The sequence below is a fragment of the Phalaenopsis equestris genome, unplaced genomic scaffold, assembly GCF_001263595.1.
Source record: "Phalaenopsis equestris unplaced genomic scaffold, ASM126359v1 Scaffold000002, whole genome shotgun sequence".
NCBI classification, from domain to species: domain Eukaryota; kingdom Viridiplantae; phylum Streptophyta; class Magnoliopsida; order Asparagales; family Orchidaceae; genus Phalaenopsis; species Phalaenopsis equestris.
This window is the reverse complement of record NW_018164444.1, coordinates 34,799,092-34,824,982: the sequence shown is the minus strand read 5'-3', so window position 1 is coordinate 34,824,982 and position 25,891 is coordinate 34,799,092. Positions and strand designations below refer to the sequence as shown.

Genomic DNA, 25,891 nt, shown 5'->3' with positions numbered 1-25,891 from the left:
GAAGCTTACAATTAATTGTTATAATACCTTTTTAGTAGGTGCTAGTTATATTTTCTTTTTCCACCCATATATGATTCATTTATGTATTCTATGTCAAATATCAATGTTCTTAACCTTTATTTAATAGGGCATTGAGTCTGTAAATTTAATTTTCAAAATATATGAATGAAAATATTATGAAATGCTTGGAGTTCTATATGGCATAAGTAATCAAATTAAAGTTTAAAACAACCATGGAGATCAACAATTGGTTGTTCGCATATTTGAACAATTATATAAGGTTTAAGAATACTAGAATGACTTTTATTTTCATATTAACAATTAATACTAACCACCCTATCATAAATAAGTTTAGTCCTTAAATTAATGTGATCATTCCTAAGTAATTGAATTTATTAACCTCATATAAATAAACATGCAATAACAAGAAAGAGCATATAAACTATTAATTATTAAACTTTGGATTTAATTTTATCAGAAGGGTGCAAATATTTAAAAGGTAGAAATATTTTAGACATTCAAAAAACCTCTAAATGTTTTGAATGCATGACATATCTAAGTTGAGATAATCTACTTAAAAAAGTAAATAGATAGTTTGGATTTTGGTAAGTACTCAAATCCAAAAAGTGTTTAGCCACAAGATATAGCCAAAATAGTTGAAATAATTGTTAAAAGTGCATGTCCAAATTAAGACAAGATTTAAATAAAAAACTATGGCTAAGTTCTAAAGATTTTTAATGAAAAACACTAAATGAAGCAAGCAAAACTAAAAGACTTTGTCATATGAATTTTAAATGTTTGAAATTAAAATTTTATAGGTTTCATACATATGTTTTGACATGTCTTTATGTCAATTATCCACCAAGAGTATTGCACATGTGAATTTGCATGCTTGCACCTTCATCATTAAATTAGATTTCATGACATCTTATATTCACCTACAATTATATATATATTGACTGCATAGAATCTCATGTGTTATTTATGTAAGATATCAAATTCAATCATTACATACACACATATGTATGAAAAGAAGACATGTATTTCTATTGTATGTATAAAAGAAAATAACCATTCTGATGGTGAGATAGATTATTATAGGATTCTACAATAAGTTGTACAGTTGTAGTAACTTGGATTTATTGAATACAATAGTTTTGGTTTAATTATATCTTGTTTGATCATATTCCCAATCAAAGATTAAGAATAACAAAACTATATAATATAACCAAAGTTAAAATGAATAGAAAATATGATAAATTTAATCATTTTCTCTAGCGAGTCGAACATGTTAGGTATATTACTTTAAATACCATAATAGTGCAAGAGACAAACTTAATTGGGTTGTGGTCATTAAGACTAAGCCTAAAGTGACTATTGAGGTCAAAACTATCATTAAAACTACTCATCAATAGCATAATATGCCATATTTTTATATTCCTTTTATATTATTGATGAAGGAGAAGCCTTAAAGGATAATGCCAATGCATACAAAGAAGTTAGTCTTGATGTGTATGTGACCGATGATGACACAGGAAAGGATATTATAAGTTCCATCTGTACTCACACTTTCGATTATTCATAATAAAATGGGTACTTGTATGGTTTATCTATTTTGGTGATTTCCACTTTAATTTAGTTGTTTCCTGCTTTTATGTCACATTGTTTCATGCTTTAGTTCAATTATATCATACTTTTACTTTAGTAGTTCTACTTTAGTTCAGTAGTTGCCTGCATTAGTTCAATAGTTTTCTACTTTAGTTTAATTATTTCCTGTTTTAGTTCAAGAGTTTCAGGCATTAGTTCAATTATTTCATGCTTTTACTTCAATAATTTCCTAAGCAAAACTATTCTGATCATTTTTCATATTCTTGTTACATATGGCTTCAAATCATATCAAGGCTAGGGTCCTAATAGATCAGTTATCTCCAGCTCGTACAACAAAAGAGGCCTAATGCTTTTGATACAGACTGAAATGTTATGATGCATTAGAGATAAACACAAGTATACATGTCATCCAAGTAATATCCAAAATTTGAGTTAGTATATCAATCCCATGAGAAACGAGTAAACCTCCAAAATTAAGGAAAAATCTAGTTTATTAGTTTTAAGTCACTTATGAGTGATTCAAAATTGTGAAAATTTAAAGTTTCCAGTTCTAATTTGTGCAAAGAGGAAAATCCTATGTGAAATTTGTGAGGTATTCAAACGAACGAGAGTGTCACCTCTAATTTGAGTCCAAAGTCTAGAGTAAGCAAAGTGAAAAAATATAGGTGACAATCAAGAGCACATCCCTTCCTTAGCCCTTCTCAGTGGCAATAAGAATTTTGGAAATCAAACATGTTTAGTTTCCTAAATTAAGAGATTGTCCTAGGAGTTAGTATTTCTCAAAATGATACCACTAATCTATGAACAATATTTCTATTCTCCTAGTTGACGAGTTTTAACATAGTTTTTCCACTAAGATTTCTTTCAAAACTCAAAGGTCACAATGGGTCTTAACAAAACAAATGGTCACATTGAAAGTAAATAAGATCGAAGGATTAGAACTTCACCACATCAAAGTTTCATATTAGTCAAATACGAAAAAATTAAACCCTAGATTTCTTAATCACCAAATCAGAGGAGAAATGCAAAATAGTGACTATACATGCTTTGAAACAATACAAATTATATTTTATTAATCAAGGAAATCATAGTACAAAAGTATAGAATAAAAAAACTGAGTGATTACACTCTTGCAGTGCTTTTCTTGTTCTTCACTCCTTTTGCTTGGTACATTGAAGATCACCAAAACTAGAGAAAAATTCTATCAAAATATCTCTACAATTTTCTCATACACTCACCCTCACAATCTCCCTCTTAAGCCCTTTGATGCCAGACGAAGCTGCCATGTCAAACGGAACCGTCCTAACTCTTGAAGCAATTAAGCGACGCCAAAGTTCTACCTTGGAGTGCCTCTTTGGCTCGATTTGTGATATTTTTCACGCCCCTAGAGACACCTAGGAGCCATAAGGTGGTGCCAAGGTTTTGATTGCTTAGTTTGATGGGCCTTGAGTGTGGCTCCTAGCACCACTCTCTCAATTGTGTGCATAGACAAGTGGCGTAGGAGGCAAATAGACACGTTATGGGTAGCGCCAAGGTTCTTTTGGAATGGAATTGAGTTACCTCTATGTATCTACTCATATGCATCCTTAAGCACTTGATAAAACCTATAGCCTGCAATTATAAATAAAAATACTGGAAAAGCATAAATATGATGCAAGTAGTACGAAAAATGTTGTAAAATATAAGAAAATATGTTACATATTTTACACACATCAACTTAACGACCAACAGTAGAGAAAAACATCAATGTGACAATTTCCATTTTGAGTGCAACAGTACTATCTATCACGCCTTTTGCTCCATCTCATGTACCCCTCCAACCCATCGCTCCATCTTATGTACCTGTTAGGCCCATCATCAGGCCTAATTGCTCTATCTCCCAAACCTATTACTTTCATTGCTCCACCTCCATCATCCTTCAAAGCACGCCCCTCCACCCCTGTCAAGTATGCTATGGACATCTCAGAAAGGATGTACATCGAGCCGACTGGAAATTAATGAGTAAAAGTAGTTACAATAATCAAACTTAACTTTAAATTATATAATTTAGCTAAAATTACTTTTTTCTAGCATTTTTCCATCCATGGTGCCCATCCATAGGATTGCAAAGATTATAAAGGGTAAGTACAATGCTCCGTTCATATCATGGTTGAAGATCCCGATCGAGATTCTGGATATGTGGTTCAGAGAGTTTATGTTAAATAATTTTTTATTACATTTAAAAATTTAAAATATTTTTTGTGATAAAAAACATTATTTGCTTAGTTTTTTTGCAGAAGGACTTCTAGGGGGATGCTCAACTTCATCAGCAGATCTAGTGAAACTTTGACAATCAAGGCAAGGACCACCTAAAGAATAAGTTCATTGCTATCAAGAAGAAGTAGAAGACGCCTATCTGGATAGGCGAGGATGTTTGGGCTGGCTGACCAGAGCACAGTCTATTTCTGCATGTGTTAGAAAGAGAGATAAGTCAGCTTAGGTGTCTCCTTACACTATGGCGGCTTGATTCCCCCATACCAAGCACAATATGAGGCTGTGAATAAACTAATTTGCATATTATATATTTTCTATCCTTTTCTTATGTTAACTAAGTTTGGAGCTATGCCGAGAGCCCAACGTCCCTGAGTTGCGCGCACGTACGCATCAGTATCAAACGGATTCGAAGGGTAGACAAGAGATGTCGCCATGTTCACGTAAATTTATGTGTAACTTGTCTACAATCATATTTTGATATTATTTATCCTTAAAAATTGTTTTAGGATAATTATGAACGCCTGACGAAGTCTTGGAGTTAGAGGCTAGAAGGTGCTTGTGGCTCCAGTGGTCATTCTGACCATTGTGACTTTGAGATCTAAAAGAAAAAGGCCAGGGGAAGAAGAATGGGAGGATCAATAGAATCGGAGCACATGTATTTCTATGTGAGGTGCAACACTCCAGTTTCGGCAAGTGATCTACATCGATTCATGAAAAATTCTCCAGGCGCGTGGTCTCATTGACCGAGGACTTGCGAGGCAGCTATGATATTATGCTTCAATTGGATTCCAGGATGTACGAGATTGAGGAAGTCATGAATGATAAGGTCGAGAGGCTCCAGGCTACTGTTGCACAATTGTAGCATCAGACACATCGTGGAAAGCGACTTATAATGAGGGCGAGGAGGACCAGCACAGTTACTTCTTTTTTTTCATGCATGTGTAGGAATATCTCATTTATATTGTGAACTATATGTACTGGATTATTACTTGATGAGTTGTTTTGCTCACTATATTTTCATTCAAATTCATTATCAATATTAGATCCGATTATGTAACTATGAGATATTATAAGATTTTGAGTCACTATTTTGTTATTTTATTGTCGGTATGTAAAATTCTATCTACACCTATCCTTTTGCTAACTTAGAGAATTTTCAAGTCTCTTTTCGATCACTAAACCAATTACTGATCCATAAGTAATTCTGTTGGTACTTTCGCGACCGAAATTTCAGTCATTATTCTGATACATACTTAATGATTGAATTTCAATCCCTAATTAGTTGGTAAATATTAGTGATTGATAGTTCAGTTCTTAACATACAAAGACTGAATTATTCAGTCGCCACAATGTTTGCGATAAAGACTTTATTAATTGTCAAAAATTGGTTACAAACCGGTCGGTAATCAATTTTTTCGATCGAAAATCATTTATTATAGACTGATTTGTAGTCTACAATCTGTGACTTTCCTGCAATGATTCTAGCAAATTTAAAAATAAAAAAAAAAAAAAAACTTTTCATCATTATGAATAACCTCATTATAACTCCTATGATAGAGAGGAGAAAAAGAAAGTAAAACAGCAATAACATCTCCCAATATAGCATTCAACTTCGTAACAATTAAGTAATTTCATTTTCTTCTACTAAAAATGTTTTGGATTTATCCATAACTTTAAATTTACATTAAATGCAATTCTTCATGTTCATTATTAAAAGCTTGGTAAATTATTTTATATTAATGTAGTTATATATGTTGAATCCACATATGCACATGACGCTCCCCTAGGCTGGAATAGGAGAAGAAAAAGGAAGAAAAGATGGAGTCAAGAAACTCCCTCTTAAGTGTAAGGAATTGATAGCAAAGCAACTCACATTGCCCCACCTTTTTGCTAGATGCTCCCGACCAAGCTTGACATGGTGCTCCGGCTCATGTGGGTTGAACCAGACTTAGCCGAATTGGCTTTGAGGACCTATCTATATCTTGATCCAGTGCTCGGGCTACATAAGTCTAGTCATATGGCTGACACAATGTCATGGGTACTGTTTATTATGCTGGGAATCTTTTGCCACTAATTTGTGATTTATTATATTAGCCTTTAAAGTGAGAGTATTCAATTTTTATTAGATTAAGTTTTGCATTTAGCATGCATACAACTAACTTTTGTAGGGATCTTCTTGGACATTTTTGGGCAACGAAGGATTCCCACGCTTTCATTAGTTGTCCTCCAGCTCAGCACTTCATTAGTGCGCCAATCGATAATACCTGGCTTATATTTTTCTCAGATTCTTAATAGAGATTGTGCCAATTTTAGTGACAAGTATTCCGAGCGTATGGGATAGATGCGGATCGTTGGTACTGGTATTGTATTAGAGTGATATTGAAATGATATTGAGGTGCACCCATATATCACAGTCCACATGTGCGCCCGCTGTACACACAATGAGATGTGCTATTTGATGTTGAACTGCCTTTGATCCCATGTCTCTGCCACAGTTTTAGCTTATGTTGTTTATTATATTTATTTTTTTTATTTTTTTCATTTTGCTACAACTGCTAATACCATTCCTATACCCCGCTGTTGATTTTGTTTCACCGTTGGCTGCTTTAATTTGTTATTTCTATTCATCTTGATCTTGGTCCTTTGTTATATTTCTCTTTGTATTTTATTAGCCGTAACTAGGGTTGTAAACAAGCCGGGTTTGGGCGAGCTCAGACTTGACTAGTGTTTGGCTCCTTCGAAATTCCTCGTGTTTGAAATCTTCACTTATTTGAAAATAGCTCGTGAACACTATGCTCGTGGTCAATTTGATTTGAATATTCTTGTCGTGTTCGGCCTGCGTTCGACTTGAAATTAGTTCGATAAAATTAATTAGAAAAATAGATTTGGGGTGTTGGATTATGATTTAAACTTGGATATATATATTTTAAATATTTTGGAGAGGGAGTAATTATATATGTATGTATTATTAAAAAGGGGTGCTGGAGAGTCTATAAAAGTTTTTTATGGCAAGAGCCTTTGAGTATCTAGAGTGAGTGCCTAGTGGGAGGACTTCCTTATTTAAGAGTAAGTGAACTATTGCTTGTGTTCGTGGAGTTAGGAAAGGAATCTAGTGGAAAGCTTGGGGGTTTCTAGCATCTCCGCGTTTTATCATTTGAATTTATGTTCTTTCTTGAATTAAACTTTGTAAACACACTTCCATATCTTGGATTGAATATAATTGTATTGCTTTATTATATTCTCTTCATAGGCTAAACTTTCTAATTCTTATATGGATTTCAAGTTTACTAAAATTACTTTTTAATTTGCATTTGGTTTAATATTTGAAAACTTTTAACAAATTATTTATGAATCATACTTTTGCTTAGAACTTCATGTGAATTTGAGATATCGACAGTCCTTAACTACACTTGGAGATTCACGATGTAGATTTAGAAAATAGACATCTTCTACTTAAATCTTTGTAATGAGTAGGAATATGTGTATATTCCATTTTTAAAATGCCTATTACCATAGACATATGACTTGGTGTTTTGAAAATAATTGTTTTTGTTGCTATCAACAGATACCTAAAACTAGTATTGCTCTCGATTAATAACTTAAATTATTTAAAATATTTACATCGCATTGATTTTATGAATAAAGAATTTATAGGAAGCTTCTATCACATTTGAAAGTCAATAGAAAGAAAAATATAAAAAATTAATTATTAAGAAATTATCATTTCCTTATAGAATTAGGGTTTATGAAGTTAGTGTATTTGACTTTAATTTTTTATCATCTCATTTTCCCGTGGGACGATTTCAAAATCATTTTCTTTATATTACTTACACAATACATGCACTTGCATAAGCCCACATAAAATCTGGTCAGTCCCGACCGCAATGATTCCAATTTGACCCGATTGGACTCTTTAATTTAACAATCACAAGCATTCTACTGTTTTGCATCATAAATCTCCATCATCATCTCATGTAAATCATGCAAAAGTTAAACCCTTCTCTCATTTATAACATCTCATGCACAAAAATAAATGACACTCTTGATTACTAAGAAAACATACAATAAAGAACACGATCTCTTTCGAATTCACGAGTGAGAAAAAATAAGCCAAAAATTAAAAAATTAAAAATAAAAATTTTAAAAATTAAAAACAATAAGATTATAACTATTTGATTCAACTGAGTTAAATATCTATGAAGATATTTCAGTTGTACACATGACTACGTAACGGCAATCGCCTATGCACCAACTCACTAACATAATATATATCTCAGTAGCATAATATATATTTGTATAAAGACAAGAATAAGAATCATAACAAATTGATTATAATTAATGGCACTAACCCCCCAACTATAAGCTACACATCACTGCATTAATGACGACAAAATAATATCTGTTGACTATAACGCTGATGATGTAAGCTGAACAATAATATTTGCCAATCTTTAATTCACATTATGCGACATAGCTCCAACCTGAATTCAGCGAAGTGGTTTCGTCTCTACTGCGCATTGCCCATCGGACGTAGTAATATTGCCACGTAGAAGAATTGTTCTTTAAGTTCTCACTCTTAATTACGTAATTAGTATGAAAAACTTATTATTTAGCCATTTAATGGCGAGTAAATACATATTATCGTGCGAGAGTTTAATAATAATTGTGTGAAATCATCAGCTACGAAATCGGTTAATTAAAAACAGAGAAGTGGTGATTACATGCATGTACTTACACGTGTGTCGTTCGATCGTGCAAGGAAAAAATCGTGTTTACCGAGACAATTTAGTATCTTACAGGTGTACGCTGAAATAAATTTATATATATATATATATATATATATGATGATTTTGCAAAGAAAAAAATTATATTATTTAGTAGAGTTGAAATGATTTCATTAATGCAGCCGGTAAATTAACATACTTTTCTCGTAAGCATAAACATAATGCATATGCTTAAATCGTGTGAGATGTCATGAAGTGATGAATGGGACTATAGTTAGTGGAGGATGGAGGGATTGGGTGATAGTGGAAAGTCAATCGGTGTGGCCTCCTAATAGAATGAGAATTAGACGTTCAAGTTTAAGGGTTTGTTTGGGGTTTTGGTGCGGTGCAGTGCGATACCGTACCATAGTTTTTTTTATTTGGGCAAACTGCATTTTGACAACTTTTTTTAAAAAAGATGCCGCTAAAATTTGCATTTTCTGCGGTGACAACTTTTTACATGTGGCCTGACTTTTTCAAAAAAAAAAAAAAATGTAACTGTCACTAAAACTTTTTGAACATCAGATTATTTTTTTGTAGCTTCACAGCTATTTTTTAATAATCTGTAGCTACCTCAAATAAACCCTAAAATTACATGTTAGTAGCCAACGATCAACATATGTCAAGTTTTAGTAGGTGTTTCATGGTATTCAAAGTGCAACATTCAAAGTTTAAAAAAAATGGGTGTTCAACTTAGGGTGTGTTTAAGGGAGTAGGGTGTGTTTAAGGTAGCAGTGCGGTGTCACCCTACATTTTGTGGCCTTTGACAAAATTGTGGTTTATCTTTTCTTAATTTTCAAAATACTACGGTGGGAAGCTATGTTTGAAACAGCGATAACGTTCATCAATTTTTTTAAAAAAATTGTGTTCATCGAACCTCCAGAGACAAGTTGCAATTTGAAAAGATAAAAATCGCTATTCTTCACTATAGGAAAGGTGATGATTAGAGTCAGAATTTTTTCGATGCAAATATTACCATCGATTTGTGTGAGATTTGCAGTGAACTTAGACGCTATTGAATGCCGTCAGATTTGCTTCGATGTTTCCATCGAATTTGCATCAGTTTGTCCAACGCAATAATTATATTCAATTTCATCGATAATTTCTGACGCAAATATGATGGAAATCAGATGAAAAACCCCTAATAGACCTATCTCGTGTGACAGACTCTCATTTTATTTCTTCTACTTTCGGCTCGTTTGCTCCGAAGCATCTGTGTGTGATTTCCACTACCCTTATTCTTCGACGTTCCTAGGTGCATTCCACCTGTGAACTCGCGACTTCGGCGACCTCATCTCCTCTCTGAACATAAGGTATAATTTTCTTCTCTCATGTCTCTCTCCTTCACACGAGAAATTCATTTTTTTTTCATTATAAAGTGTATAAAAACTTATATTTTGAAGTTTGGTTTGAAATGCATATGATTTGTTCTATTTTATAGGTGATATTCAGCCATTTAGGTGTTGGATATGTGATGCATACTATTTGTGTATCTAGGGTGAAAAATAATGTTTATGTGTGGTAGATATACGTACTAAAGGGCCAGTGTTGCTCCAGTAAATGAAAAGAGAATAATAAAATTTAGTTATATTTTGTTGAGATGTGAATGCTTAGGTGGATGAGTGGCTTAACGTTTAGTGAAGGGGTTTGTGTTGCTCCTACAGTTGAAAAGGTTAGAGAATGTCGTTCTAGATGCTTTGGTCATATTAATTATCATTCATGTGATGATTTTGTTATGAATTAATGTTTTTGAAATTTTGGGTATATTGTTCAAAGTAAATTATTTTATCTAGCTAGGTGGGGATATTATTAGTCCAATTCAAGTTAGATGGTAGACTTGGAGGAAAGTAATGGGCCAATTTGTGATTGAAAAGTCCCGACCATGCTTTAAAAGGAAAATTTGATAAGATGGAGGCAAGTCTTCCAATGTTTTATGGGAAAGAATGTTGGCCTATAAAAGAGAAACATAAAGCCAAATAAAGTGTTCTCGAGATGAGAAGGCTTATGTGGATGATGATTTTACACTTACAGATAAAAAATGAAATGAATATATTCATACAAAGGGTTGGTGTATCTCCCGTACTGGGAAACAATAATTGAAAGAGCCGCCTTAGTTATTTTTGCACCTTAAATGTCGACCATCGGATCACCTTACTAGGAATAGTAAAGGTAGACCTAAGAAGATTTAGGCATAATCTATTAGAATTACATAAAAAACTGACACACAGTGGGGCATAATAGAGAAAAATGATTAATTCATGTGGCCGACCCCAGTTGGTGTGAAAAAGATTTTGTTGTGTTTAATACATAAGAATTATTTGGTTTGTATGTATAATTTGAAGTTTAGGTGTTTAGGTGTGTAATACATAAGAATTATTTTGTTTTTATGTTAAAGCTGAAGTTTAGGTATTACTATGACATAAGAAATGTGTGGTTTCTATTTTGGGTGTTAGATATCTATAAGGCCGTCAAATAGTGTTTAGCGCAGTAAGTAATTCGTGTTCAATTTGTTTGTTAAATGAGTGAGCCGAACATGAACAAGATTTTCTAGCTCTATTTATAAACGAGTCGAACATGAACTGTCATTCGTTTGATCGTGTTCGGCTCATTTTAGTTCGAAATAAATAAGTAAATAAAAATAATATTACTATAATATTTTTATATTAAAATTTTATGTTATATTTAATTGAAAAATATATGTTTAAAAATATAATAAAGCATTTAAATTTAATTATTTATTTTTAAAAAATTGAAATTAACCTCCATTAGATTAAATCAACCATCCTTAATTTTATTCTATTAAAAGAAAAAACTAAATATCAAAACCTAAGCCAACTGCCCTCTTGTTTTTTTTCCTGTTGAGTAGTGTCACGATCATGAGGGGGCGAGGCTGCAACACTGCTTCCTTTCCATCCTTAGGGCTTCAACCAAGGTGACTTTACTATATCACTAAGCGAAGAAAGGCTTCAAAGAAGCCAGCGATCACACTGAAAAAGGTTCTTTACGAACTCCTTCATTTTTTTCCTTTTTACGATTATTTTGGGGATTACAACCAACCAGAGGTATTTTGAAATGTGATGTTCTTACTCCCCTTTCCTTATGAGATATGGATCTATGTATCACTGTGTCCTTTTTTATTATTGTTTTTAACTATTATTATTCCAAAATGTGGATTCCAACCTAGAAAGCTTGGAACTTCCCATCTCTAGAAAGTAGTGGATTTATGATTATACTATGTTTGTGAAGGACTTTTAGCTCACTCTTCTCTTGGTGTCCAGATGAGCAAAGGCAGGAATGATGTTTTTTATTTTAACCTATTTTTTTAGAGTATTGATTCTAAATTACATTTCTGGGCATTATCGAGATCCATTATTCGTTTATGTAGTATTGCTAACTTGCTATTAGCATATTATATTTCTAAATCTTTGTGTTTTTTTGTGATTTTGTTGTAGATCTGGTTTGAGTTATAATTACCTTTTGTGGTTTTGATTCTCTATAACTTTATAACTGATTGTCAATTTATTATAGCTGAAAACAACATTGGCTAACTTCTTATAGACATGTTTGCTTCTTAGAAATCAGAATGTGTGAAAATTTTTATGATTATTTAACTCATCAAATTTTATTCTTGCAATCTATACATGTTAATACCCATAACAAATTATGTCTGATAGTGTCTACTAGCATCACATTTTTTTCTATTTTTGAAGTTTTTTTTTTATTTTCTATACTTTTTAAAGCATTCTCGAGGTAAATCGAGCTAAACGAGTTTAATTCAAACAAAGCAAACAATTTCAAACTTATTCGAACAAACCATAAAATTTAGTTAATTTCGAGCTAAAATGAACAATTCAAACCAAATTCAAATAAATTAAATCGAACATGAACACAAATTTTCGAGCATGAGCCAATTTCGAACACAACAATTTCAAACGAGCCGAACATGAACAAGAGCTCGATTCATTCATGCTCGGCTCATTTACACCCCTAGATATTTATAACATACATAGTGTACGTACAACTATAATTTTTTTTTTATTGATCCATAATTTTATATCTATGTTGTAGATGGATATTCAAAATTTGAGATCATAGATATATAACGGATTATATTCAGGATGAAAATGACTTAATGATGAGTTCTTGAATTGTGTTGACGAATTTGTGCGTGAGGCATCTCAACTGCCCAATACTATTCAAGTGACATGTTCATTGCAGCTCGCAGGAAAGGGGAGCGGCTCGTCTTGGTGGGAGGGGCTTTGGAATTAGTTGACCACATTCTAGGCATCTCCCTAGTATCAGAGGAAGAGCAGACGAACCGAGAGAACCTCGCGACCATGAAGGTCACAAGCATTACACTTTACGTTGGAGGCTCGACCCCCCACCATGAACACTGTATATAGGAGGCTCGTAAGATTCTTTAAATATTCAAAATTCTAATAGTTGATGTAATTATGCGGTGTTAATCATTTTCTTATTTTGTGCGGGCTAAGAAGTATGACCGTCAGCCCTCCACTGTTTAGTGGTATGTTCGAGCACATCGACGCCCAAAGACGCAGTGGTGGATCTCTGAACACTTCAGGTGTGTGAATGTAAGTTACAAAAATCAACATTTATTTTGGCTCTTAATGTTAAAAATGTCAATTAATCATTAGTTTTAATTATGTATGAGGAGTACGAGCGGCTCCAAGAGAGGTAGACGACCGACCAGGCCCTTACCACCGTCAGCAGCAGAGGTAGCTAGTATAAGACTGCACAATCTGGTTTTGAGTTATGATCGCAAGCTGCGGAAATTAAGAAGGGGGGGTTCTACGACCTGGGTGCAAAGGGATTAGCATTTGAGGCAAGATTTCCCGAACTTCAATTGCTTCTGTGAGTGGCACGAGCTCGTCACAACAGGATAATTAGGAGCTTGCCATGCAGGCCGCTACTTTAAATGAAGAGCTTCTTCATATGCATGATGGCCTGCAAAGAGTTGAGGACAATAAAACACCTCTGAAGGAGAGCAACGTAGATTGCCGGTTTAAGCTGTCGATGAGTTTTGTTACTGATGAGGTGGAGGAAATTGATTAGGAGTTTTTATGTATTTTTTCCCTTTTGGAACATTTGAATTTATATTGTAACTGCAGATGTGAACTTCTAATAATTTAGATTACTATTTGTTATATTATATTATTTTTATTGTTTTTATTCATTTGTCATTATATTTTGTTTTGTGATTGATGTGTGCTAGAAGATTTACGGTAGTAGAGCAATAGATTATTATCTTAGCATTGCATGCATGAATATTCAGCACACACTTGGATAAAAGAAAGCAACCAGTAGAGATACCAGATGCTTTTACGTGGAAAACTCGTAAAAGGAAAAATTCACGGACCACTTGTCCCACCCGGAAAGGGTTATAAAGTCTCCCAAACTACAACGTTGACGTGTAGATGAACTTGTTGCAATGAACAAGCGGCCAATGATAGCGATTTATTGCGACCGACAATTGGTTGTCGACGACCGTCGACGGTGGTTAACGACGACAGGAGTGATACTGGACTTGAGCTCTTTCTCAGCTTTAAGAATTTCCTAAATTCTCAAGCTCTCTACCTCCCCTCGCATGAGAGGCAGAGACATCTATTTATAGAGTTCCAAGTGCAATTAATGCAGAAATATAAATCACTTTGATCAAACAGTCTTTGATCAGACAATAATTGATGAACATTTGAGTGTCTTAACGGTGTCAGAATTGAGCGATCTTTGATTCGTTGAATTTGTCTTGTCGAGTCGCTCGATTCAACTATGAAATTTCCGGATTTGACATATATTTCACATTCCAAATGTGTCTAGAAAACTTTCAAAAAGTGGTTTAACGACTTGATTTGTGCTTTATTTGACTTGGGTTAGATCAATTTTGGTATCATCGGGTTCACAAAGAGAGATTGGTATCATCGGGTTCACAAAGAGAGAGAGAGAGAGCGAGAGAGAAAGAGAGAAAGAGAGAGAGAGAGAGAGTGAGAGTAAATAAAATGATTAGAAATTAAATATTATCCAAAAATATTTAATGGAAGTCATTTTGAAAAATACATCTAAAAAATGAAGATCAACCCAAACTATTTAGAAGATTGCCTCGTTTTATTCAATTTTGGTTATATATATGTTATTTTCTTATCGAGTACTTTCATATCCAAAAATTCGAAGTTGAAGGAGAGGAATGCTAGATGTATGTTGTTGGGCTAGCTTATACAAAAAATAAACTATGTAACCCAAATATCAGATAATTAAAACATTATATTTAGTATGAAATCACTATTTTTCATGCAGAGTTATGGGTAACAATAGTACATGTGGAGTATGAATGCATCTGACCTACATGTAGAACATACACAAATATGTACAACATGCACAATAATATCATACACACAGTCCGAATGCATTCAAACTACATAAGTTATAATATTATCTCAGAGGCCTGTTGAAGAAGTTTCTTCGTTCCATCTATTCAACACACATTTGTGCTAATAGACCTTAACTTTGTTGCGATTAAAGCCAAAAAAAAAAAAGGTTGTTTCTCTAAAACTAAAATTACCTTTTTTTTTGTGAATTATTATTATTTTTGGAGTCATGACAAGAAGGCTATCAGACTATACGTACATGGTGATGGCATGTCACGTTTGGGTTGCGGGTCCTTAACAAACTGTTTCCACTCTCGTGCATTGAATTTAACAAAATGGTCCATACAAACTATACAAATACAGAAATTGAAACCATAACATATCAATTTGAATTAAATTTTACATAAGAAAGTTAGATTTGAATTGGACTAAGCTATCATGGACCATATTGATTAATAAATGAAAAAAAAATTGACTAATAAATGAATAAATATATAGACAAATGCATTGCATATGTGTCAATTGATGGTTAGGCCACTCAAAACCAAGTTTATATGCATTCAATCAATTATGTTGGCTCACTTGTGCTTGCATGGGTCCTACCATGGTCATGCTCATATTCCAAGACAGCTCGGTGTAGTAACCGAACCGTTATATTTAAGGTGGGCAACTGCACCCCTAGAATTTGCAATTTCTTTATATAAATGGTAAAATTTAATATTTATTTCTTATATATTTTAGACAATTTAAAAATTTTGCCGCTCTTTCCCCAATACTTGAGAGAAAAATAGACAACTTGTGATTTTTATCCGCCTTAAAAAATAATGTAGGTTCCGCCCCTAACTTGTTGATAACAAGATGAAAAATCTCAAATGGAGTTTAAGCACTTCACCCTACATCATGAAAAATAATCATAATAATTATTATTATTCTAGTGCCCCCCTTTCCTTATTTTTCTCCCCACCAACAATTGATGAGGACTCGTGTTGTAGTGCCCAAAATAATAACTTTATTGGGATTTTAGATGAATAGTGACAATAATATATGATATCTTTCTTCCCTTGATAGTTTATGGCCATATTCCAACCTAATGACTTGTGATTTATGGGGATATTTGTTATGAATAAATCAAAAAATTAAATTACATAAAACTAAAAAATTATTAAAAAAAAATCTCTAAAAAGTTATAAAAATTTAGTAATGTCATATTTAAATAATTAACCTTTACATTTTTATCATTATGTATAAAATAGGTAAGACTTTGATAAATTTTAATGATGATTAAAATAAAAAAAAAATCTTCAAGATTTTTCTTTTCTAATTCTACGTGTCTATACATAAGAAACCTTAAATATGGGACCTCTAAAAAAAGCTCCTTTTGTCTCATTCTTTAATAGGTTTTTGGTCATTTCATTTACTTTTGTTGGTGCACCCTAGTGTCCACTCAAATGAACTAATTTTTCTTTTCTCAGCTAGATGCCAATATATCTTAGAGATAGTGAAAGGATTCCTACCGGCTCCAAGTAGTTAGAAAAGAAGAATATTTCTTTATGTAAGAAAATATTTCTCCACATCATATATTCAAGAGGTATACTTTTATAATTTTGTCTTCTATTTAATTAAAAAAAATTAAGAATTTTTATTGAAAATTTGATGCAAGGTTTTTCTAATTTAAATTTATTTAGGATGAAATATTTTACAATTTTAGATTTCATGAAGACATTCTACCATTTAACAAGAATCTTAAGGTATAGTTGAGCATAAAATATTCTGATTTAAATAAAAGATTTGTTAGAGCTCCACTTTTAGCAAGCTTATAGTCAAGCTAACCTTTTTAGCAAAAAGAACGTAATGATACCAAAATTGATCCAATATGAGTCCGATCAAACACAACCCAGCCATGGAACCACATTAAAAAGTTTTGGGTAGTTAATTAGATAGTCAAATAAACTCTAAATTTGAAATAATTATTGTCAAATCGACCGTATCGCCGAGAGGAATCCAACAAAGCCCAGGATCACACGATTTTTTAGGTCATTTAGACCCTCAAATCATTAAAAATTCAAATGATCAGGGGTGACCACTATAGGTTATCGATCAAGTGGCCAGGGAAGTTACTCACCAAAGAACCAATAACCACCTCTACTAAGGAAAAATATTACATCAGGACTCCTAAATTAGAGCTACGTTCGGAGTCCACCGATATGCGGACACGTGACTTTAAGAAAATATGTGCGCTTTCCTGTGATCTGACTCGGTAACACAGGAGAATATTCCTCATGTGTTATTCAGATGTTATTTTGATGGTATTGATGTGTTATTGTGTTATTATAACACCGAGAAATTCTCAAAACACAATAACACATGAATATCACCACAATAACACCTGAATAATGTTGAATAACAAGGAAGGAATATTCTCCTGAGCTAAAACAATTTTTTTTTTATTTTTATGTCACATCCACGTGTTCGTATATCAGTGAACTCCGAACGTAGCTTTACGTTAGGAGTCATGATGTAATATTTTTCCCTCTACTAAAGCCCAAAAATAGACCCCTCTTTTACTTAAGGGGAAAAGAGGAGTCTAATTTTAGTGTTATTTTGAATTGAAGACTCGATGATAACTTCCTGCCTCCGTAGCTGTGGTAGTAGTTGGTCATGTATGAAGTATGCAGTAGCTACAGGAGTATTGGTTAGCCACAACAGTTATAATAGGGAGTAGTGATAGAGTTCGTAGGCCGCAAATGCCAAAGTTGAGAGTTACATGAGCTGTGAGCTTGGTAGGTCTTAGTGAGGAACTGTAATAACGTCAGTATATTGTAGAGGCTAAAGTTGGGAGCTACGTGAGCTATGAGCCATGTAGGTCACAGTTGGTCACATCGGTTGTAGTCGATAGGTGTAATAATGTATGTAGGCCACAAATGTCGTAGTTGGGAGCTGTGTGAGTTGCGAGCCAAGCAAGCCATAATTGATTTAGACCATAGTAATGACCATATTATGTTATTGCAGCTCATGCTATAGCCTAAACCAATTTAGAATTGATAAATTTCGATGACATTATATTCGTCTCATTGATTCGGTTAGTTTGATTGTAAGTTTGTTGAAATCAGAGTCCTGGATGATTTTAATTTGAAATTTGAACGTTTCTTCCTAAGAAAATATTCTTGAGAATAGTGTCAAATGACAACTTGTTGATAATGTATTAATTTTTTTTATTTGGTTGGTAAAATAACTTCTTATAAAATTTTTGGATTGAGGAATTATCTTTCAACTCAAATATTTTCCCTTCTATAAAGTACAAATCGTTCCTGAATTATCATTTGAAATCTAAACCAGCTAAGAAGAAAGAAATTATACTTTTGCACGGCATGGTAAGAACAAGAGCAACTTATAACTGGCTGATCAAATTAGATATTCAGTCTTCTCCGGGTATTGCAAGCTTCCTTTTTATGGTTGATAAAATTATTGGACAAAATTTTATTAAAGGGTAAAAATAATAAATTCTCTAAACTATATTAGCAGGAATTATTAAATTTCATATCATATACATAGAAATTTCATATTTTAGGGCAAAAATAATATATACTTTTGGATAAATGTCAGTCTAAAGCTGAGATGGAAAATGTTGAGACAATTTTAAAAAAAAAAAAAGAATTTGTACCCCTTTAAATATTAATACATGCTGTGAGATATACAATATAAATTGTCTTAAAAGTTTTTTTAGTAATTCTTCTTTCTTTTTTTTTTTTTTTTTTTTAACATACACGATACGATATGATATAATACATTAAACCAAAATCAAAATGTATGATTTATGTAACATATGTATGATAATAGATACATTTAATATAATTATGCACAATAATATGAACTACATGGACTACTTTCCATACGGTATGATATTGCATACAACACATGATACTAAAATAACATACTCTAATTACGATTCCTAATTTGTACATCATACATTAACAAGAGCAGGAGCACAATTTATTTATACGAGCTCTGATCATCCCCGATGTGCCTAACAATTCGAGTATCACACCCTTCACCAAGGGGAATCGAATCCCAGACTAGAGGGGACTTATAACTGACAAACAAATGCCCAACTAACTAATCTGAGTACGCAGCGTATATATGTATGTATGTATGTAGAGAGAGAGAGAGAGAGAGAGAGAGAGAGAGAGAGAGAGAGAGAGAGAGAGAGAGAGAGAGAGAGAGAGAGAGAGAGAGAGAGAGAGAGAGAGAGAGAGAGAGAGAGAGACTTGTCTTTTACTATGACTAATAGACATGCATAATTGGCATTGATACGCCTTCACCAAATTTTTATCATCAGACACTAATCTCAAGGTATGGTACTGATCACAGGGTGATTTGTTTAGCAAGAGACATTCAAATTTGATTAAGAGTCATTCAGAGATTTTATTTCAGCAAACTTAAAGTCAAACTGACCGACTCGATGGGACGGACCCAATGATACTAAAACTGGTTCAATCCGAGTCAAATCAAGCTCTGATTAAGTCACTAAATCACTTTTATAAGTTTTCTGGGTATATTTGGAAGGTCAAGCTAATGACAAAACTAGTAAGCTTATAATCGAATCAAGCGTCTCGACAAGACGAATACAACGAACCCAAGATCGCTCAATTCTAACATCGTTAAAATACTCAAATGTCCATCAAATGTCATATGATTGAGGGAATCGCTCCAGGTTGTCGGATTAGAATGGTTCATATTTCATCATTAATTGCAACCCATACTCTTGAAAGGGGGATGAGAGCTTGAAGCTTGAAGAGAGAGCTTGAAGCTTGGAGAAAGAGTAGAAGTCCAGCATCGCTCTGCAGCCGTCGATCGCCACCAACCACTGTCGACCACCACTTGTCGTCCGTCATTGATCACCATCGACCATCACTCATTGTTGTGACATAATCCTTCGTGTACTAATGTTTTAAATCAAAAGATTGTTTAAATTTTTTTTTTCACTTGTGGAACAAATGATTATACTTGTAACCTCCAGTTTATAATGGATTTTCTCCAACTGAGCTAGGCCCGTGGTTTTTTCTCGTTCTTTCTATGTAAAAACTTATGATGTATTTACTAGTTTTTTTTTCTTTCATCAAAGCATGTGTTGAATCTTTATACAATGCTAAGACGATAATCTATTAATCTAACGACATGAATCTTCTAGCATTCATCAGCTTGGCGTTGTCTGTGAGAAAAGATCATTACTACCACTAAGTACTTGTGAGAATTGATGCATGACCACCAGTTGCAACATTCGCAAAAACATAACATCCTGTTCCAACACTCATTATTCCAGAAGGCAATCACAGAGCCAAGGGCGTCAAGCCTCAGCATCCTCCCACTCTGGAAGGCATTAACCCGCAGATGAAGATGCCTAAGGTCCTTCTTTAGAGACCGAGTATGCCAGATGGAGGAATCCCAACACAAGATCCTCGAGCTCCTATGATAGTCGATGCCCACACACCCGGAAGGAGCTTACTCACCACTAGTTTAGCATCCAATAAGAAATACCCTACTCACCGAGTTATCTCCCAGTGATGAAACCATTCCTTTATCGAGGCAGGACACCGATCTTATCAACTTTACAAGTTCCACTCATTCATCTTGTGCATCTCACCTAGCCCCCAACGTGTAGTTGCTCCTGCTGATGTCATCTTTGATGAGATATGATGCTTAGTTTGGGACAAGTTCCCTTTGAATAAAAGGGATTGTTTGCCCGCTCGCTACAACTTACTAAAAATCATCTCCTTTGACGAAAACCATTCTCTAACACCCTATCCCAGTTGGCTACAACTTCAAACTCCCAAACATCAATGTATATGAAGGAATAACTGACCGATACGAGCACGTCGACCATTATCAAATTATCATGCACATTTACCGTGCCCCTGATGCACTTCTCTGTCAAGTGTTCTTTGTGAATTTCAAGGGTGAAGCTCAAATATCTTTCTACTTTCTCTCGAGAGGCACCATCAACTCCTTCAATGAGCTTGTCAAACTATTCGTAGAGCAATTCATAGCAAATAGAAGGATCATCAAAGATTCAACCCATTTATTCGGAGTTTGCCGGCATGAAGGGGAATCCCTCAAGAAATAATTCTGTAGGTTCTCCACTGAAGCCCGTCAAATCCCATGAGTGGATCCAGAGTTACTAAAAGTAACTTTTCTTGGAAGGCTCCGACCAAAATCTTTCTATTCATCACAAATGTGAGGGACAACACGCTCTTACACCGACCTTGTCCATCACTTGGAAGCTTAAATCTCTGCAGATGAAGTCATCAATGCAAACAAGAAATAATTAGGGTGATTGGGGGGGCAAGCTCAAGAATAACGTCGAGTATGTCGATCAAATCTCACAATGAAAAAAGTTCAGACTTTAGGAGAGTCGTGAGCCTCAATTAGAAAAAGAGTACATGCCACTCAACATGTCACATGTCAACATCTTAATGACCATCAAAGATGAAGAGGTCGTCAGGTGGCCAAGGCCATTAAAAAATCAAAATGGTGGAGATCAGTCTTAATATTGTCATTTCCACCAAGCGAAATGACATTCAACAGAAAGATTTTTTTCAAATGAAAGTACTTAAAGATCTGATAAGCCAAGATCACCCGAGTCACTACTTACAAGAACGAGGTGAAAGGAATCAGAAGAAAATCAAAGAACAACTCCAAATTATCTTATTTGAGTAAAAGTCTAGCATATAAGCTTCTAAATTTATTATAGCAAAATTTTTATGTTGCTTTAAATTTTAGTTCATTGAAATTTTCTTATTTTCTCACGAAAGATTTTTGTGTAGAAAGTCCCCTTAAGGTCAATCTGCACACAAGACCTCTACAAGGCCCATAGAAGTCGAGCCCAAGAGACAAGACCTAATGGTTTAATATGATACCCCTAGAAGATAAGCCATATAGACAAAACTCGATAGGACGCAATCATGCCTCCAGAATTCAAGCCCAGGAGGCAAAACTAGATGACAAAATATGGTACCCCTAGAAGTTGAGTCTAAGAGGCAAAACTTGATGGGAAGCTATCATGCCCCTGAAAGTCGAGCCCAACACGCAAAACTCGATGGAAAGATACGATACCCCTAGAAGTCGAGTTCATAAGGAAAGACTCGGTGGGAAGCTGCCATGCCCCTAGAAGTTGAGCCCATGAGGTAAAACTTAATGGGAAGATACGATACCATGAAAGTCCAACCAAAGAGGCAAAACTTAATAAGAAGCTACCATGCACCTAGAAGTCGAGCCTAAGCGGTAAAAATCGATGGGAAGATATAGTACTCCTAAAAGTCGAGCCCAACATGCAAGATTCGGCGGGAAGCTACACCATGCCCTTGGAAGACAAGCCTAAGAGGTAAGAATTGATGGAAAACTAGTAGTGAACAAGGTCATCATTAAAAAGGCTTGAAGAGAGCAAGTGGTTGATAGGAGCTCCACTCAAAGATATTGGAGGACTACAAGCCTCAGAAGAAACATGTTCATCAAAGTCCTCATAAGGTTACAAGCCTCAGAAAATACATGTACTCAAATAACTAAAAAAGCTACAAGCGTCATAAAGCACATGTACATCAAAGACCTCAAAAAACTACAATCCTCAGAAAGCACAGGTACATCAAAGGCCTCATAATGTTGCAAACCTCAAAAGGCACAGAAAAATTTCAAGCTGTTAAAATGCATAACCCAAAAATACACAAGCCTCAGAAGATCTAAACCTAAGATGATACAAATCTCAGAAGGCATAAATTTGAAAATTTACGTGATTATCTTTTATATAAAGTGCATGTGTTAACTTTACTAGCAGACTTCTGCAATTAAAAAGTCATAAAAACCTCAGTTAGAAACAATGTCAAACATGTACAAAGAAATACAATATCATCTACAAATGTTACATCTGATGATTAAAAAGCCAAAAGGGCCTTAGATTTTGAGTAACTCCTCAGAAGTGAGGCAAAAAATATCCCAGAAGAGGGCAAATCATAGATTAAAAGCTATGTCAAAATTTTTATTGCATCAAGAGAAACGTATTAATAGACATTATAAATCGATGATTACAACACTTTGATATATATAACAAAACATCAGTGAAAATTTTGGAAAAAGCAGAAACAAAGATGTCATTCAACTTCAACTTTCTCCTTGTCATCAGAAGTACGCTCTCATGAACTGCCTTCGGGCTAGAAGGGGGTCAGTTGGCTTCTGGATTAAAGAAGTCTCCTCAACAATCGCAGTCTTCTATTCTCCTCTTCAAGGATCAGCATCCTCTCTTAGAAAGCTTGTAATATCTTTGTGCATTGATCGAAGTTAGCTCGTGTCTACCTCAATTCTTCACAAGAATCCATAAATTCTTGGTGTTGCTAAGAGAGAGAAACTGCAATGGAGGATAAATCATCTCGACAGTTCGCCAGCTGATGTCCCAATTACAATATATCTATTGCACGAGAGTTATTCACCTTCTTGTCCTCGCCAAAGATGTGGTCAATCTCTAAAATCTTGTTCTTCAATGTTGTTAAAGAAAGGGCCAGCTCGCCTTCAAATGGTTTTGACATCGCCTCCTCAAAGTTTTGGCACTCTCTCTGGGTTTTGGTAGGGTGAGCATCTCAGAAACTAGAAAGAATACCACGAAAGAAAATCTCGGTGGTCCAGCTATACATGGTCAAGGATAACTTGCAGGACAATTTTCTCATGCTGCTCCACGAAAGAAAACCATGAAAGAAAATCTAGGCAAGGTCGATGATAACTTTCAAGATGGTTTTCTCCTGTTTTTCCATGAGAGAAGACCGCGAAAGAAAGTTATGGAGTTCCTACTTGGCATGATTGGGGATTACTTTCAAGATGGCTTTATCCTGCATCTCCACGAGAGAAGATCGTGAGAGAAAAGCTCGGAGGTCCTGCTGGGCAAGATTGGGGATAATATTCATGATAGTTTTCTCCTATTTCTCCATGAGAGAAAACAACAAAAGAAAATCTCATAGGTCCTATTGGCATGGTCAAGGATAAATTTGCAGACGACTTTCTTCTGCTTCTCCATGAGAGAAGACCGCGAAATAAAATCCTGGAGGTTCTGTTAGGCAGTAATGAGGATAACTTTCAGAACAATTTTCTCCTGCTTCTTCATGAGGAAACACCACGAGAGAAAATCCTTAGGTCTTACCGGGTACTGGGTAGGATCAGAGATAACTTTCAGGACGATTTTCTCCTACTTCTTTATGAGAAAGGATTGCAAAAGGAAATCCGGGAGGTCCTGCTGGGCAAGGTCGAGAATAACTTTTAAGACGATTTTCTCATGTTTCTTCATGAAAGAAGATAAGGAAAATCCTAGATCACCTGTCGGGCAATGATAGAGACAACTTTTTTTCTCCTCCTCCCTCTCCCTCTCTTGGGATTGAATTTATCTCCCTCAATTTCTCCTCTTTCCTTCTTCTCCCTTTTCTGAATTTCTACCCTCCTCTTGGCTTCTATTTATAAGCTCAAAAATCTCTCATATTGATGATAAAATAATTAAAATGATAATAAAAAAACTAAAATTTGCATTGATTCTCTTATTCTTCTAACTTCGAGCTTATGGCTTTCCACCTTCTTCATGTGTGTGTGTGCGCGTGCGTGCGTGTGTGTGAATGTTGTCATTTCCCTATCTTTGTCGATTTCGCGCCTCCCAACGCCAATCTTTTGCCTTCCCACCATCAGGCTCCCCATAAGAATCATGTGGTATAAAAGATATTTTTTATGAAGAAATGGTCGAACTAAAATGCCAATAAGTGCACTAACCAAGTTAGACGATAGCTTGTATAAAAAAGAATGACATAACATAAGCAATAATAGTTCACTCTTCACAAACCATCACTCTCAAAAAACTAATTAGTCTTCCAAAGTCATCAATTTTGACATCCCATGCAAACATGATATCAACAGTCTGCCTCTTTGTAAACAATTGTATTAAAGCATTTCTGTCACTACTTTCAATATTTGCTCTTCTTTCTTTCTGAATAAAATTAAATGCTCCAATTCTTACATCTATCATCGATTTCAGCACATCTCCTTTCAATTTATTGATGCCCTGTTTGAACCTCAAAAGATGTTGGTCACTTGGTTTTATGGAATGGTTATGACTTTCTATGAATTTTTTTAATCTTCCAATTACCATCTAAATCAACCTCATATTGAATCATAACTGGACAACCAGTCATAGTGTTTGATTTTGAAACTTAGCTTTAACATTAAAATTAGTCTTATTTTATAACCAACTTTAGTATATAAAAAGTCCATGGATTTTATATTCATTGAGTTGAGCCAATAACTTACATGATCCTTCCGCGCACTAAATCCAATTTTATGAGCATAACTGTCGTACAAATTATATGTCTCATGCTCATTGTGAACAATTATGTCAAATAGGATGTCTCCAACTGATTTATTAAGATTCTAGATTGATTCATTACGAACATCACATGGCTCGCCCGACTCGCAAGGCTGCGCATATACACAAAATAGTATAATATATTGTTTAAAACAAAACAAAATAATTGAAAAACATACTAAAAGCAAATAATATATGGAACCATTCATGTATTAAAACCAAAAATATAAGTAACAAAATCTCATACAAATGCCATTACACATTTATGTTATATTTCTGGAGCTCTATATCATGTCTTAATTGTAAAAAATATTGTGCAACTTATTTAGACCCTCCTTGTACCCTCCTTATACCCTAAACCCTACAAGGGAAATTTAAATGAAAACCATTGATACATGCAACAAAACATTTTTCAAATGTCATTTGACATTGTTTAAACTATTTTTATAGCACTACTTATTGTTTTAAGTGGAAAAATAATTCTTGTACTACCCCCCCCCCACCCCCCC

General features: G+C 34.3%; 1 long non-coding RNA gene across 1 annotated transcript; it reads left to right on the top strand.

The window, feature by feature from the left end:
• Window positions 1-11,602: 11,602 nt before the first annotated feature.
• Window positions 11,603-13,694, top strand: LOC110018000. Its single transcript, XR_002293317.1, has 4 exons — window positions 11,603-11,686; window positions 12,843-13,034; window positions 13,121-13,216; window positions 13,300-13,694. It is a non-coding gene; the product is annotated as an uncharacterized LOC110018000 (long non-coding RNA).
• The last annotated feature ends 12,197 nt before the right edge of the window (window positions 13,695-25,891 follow it).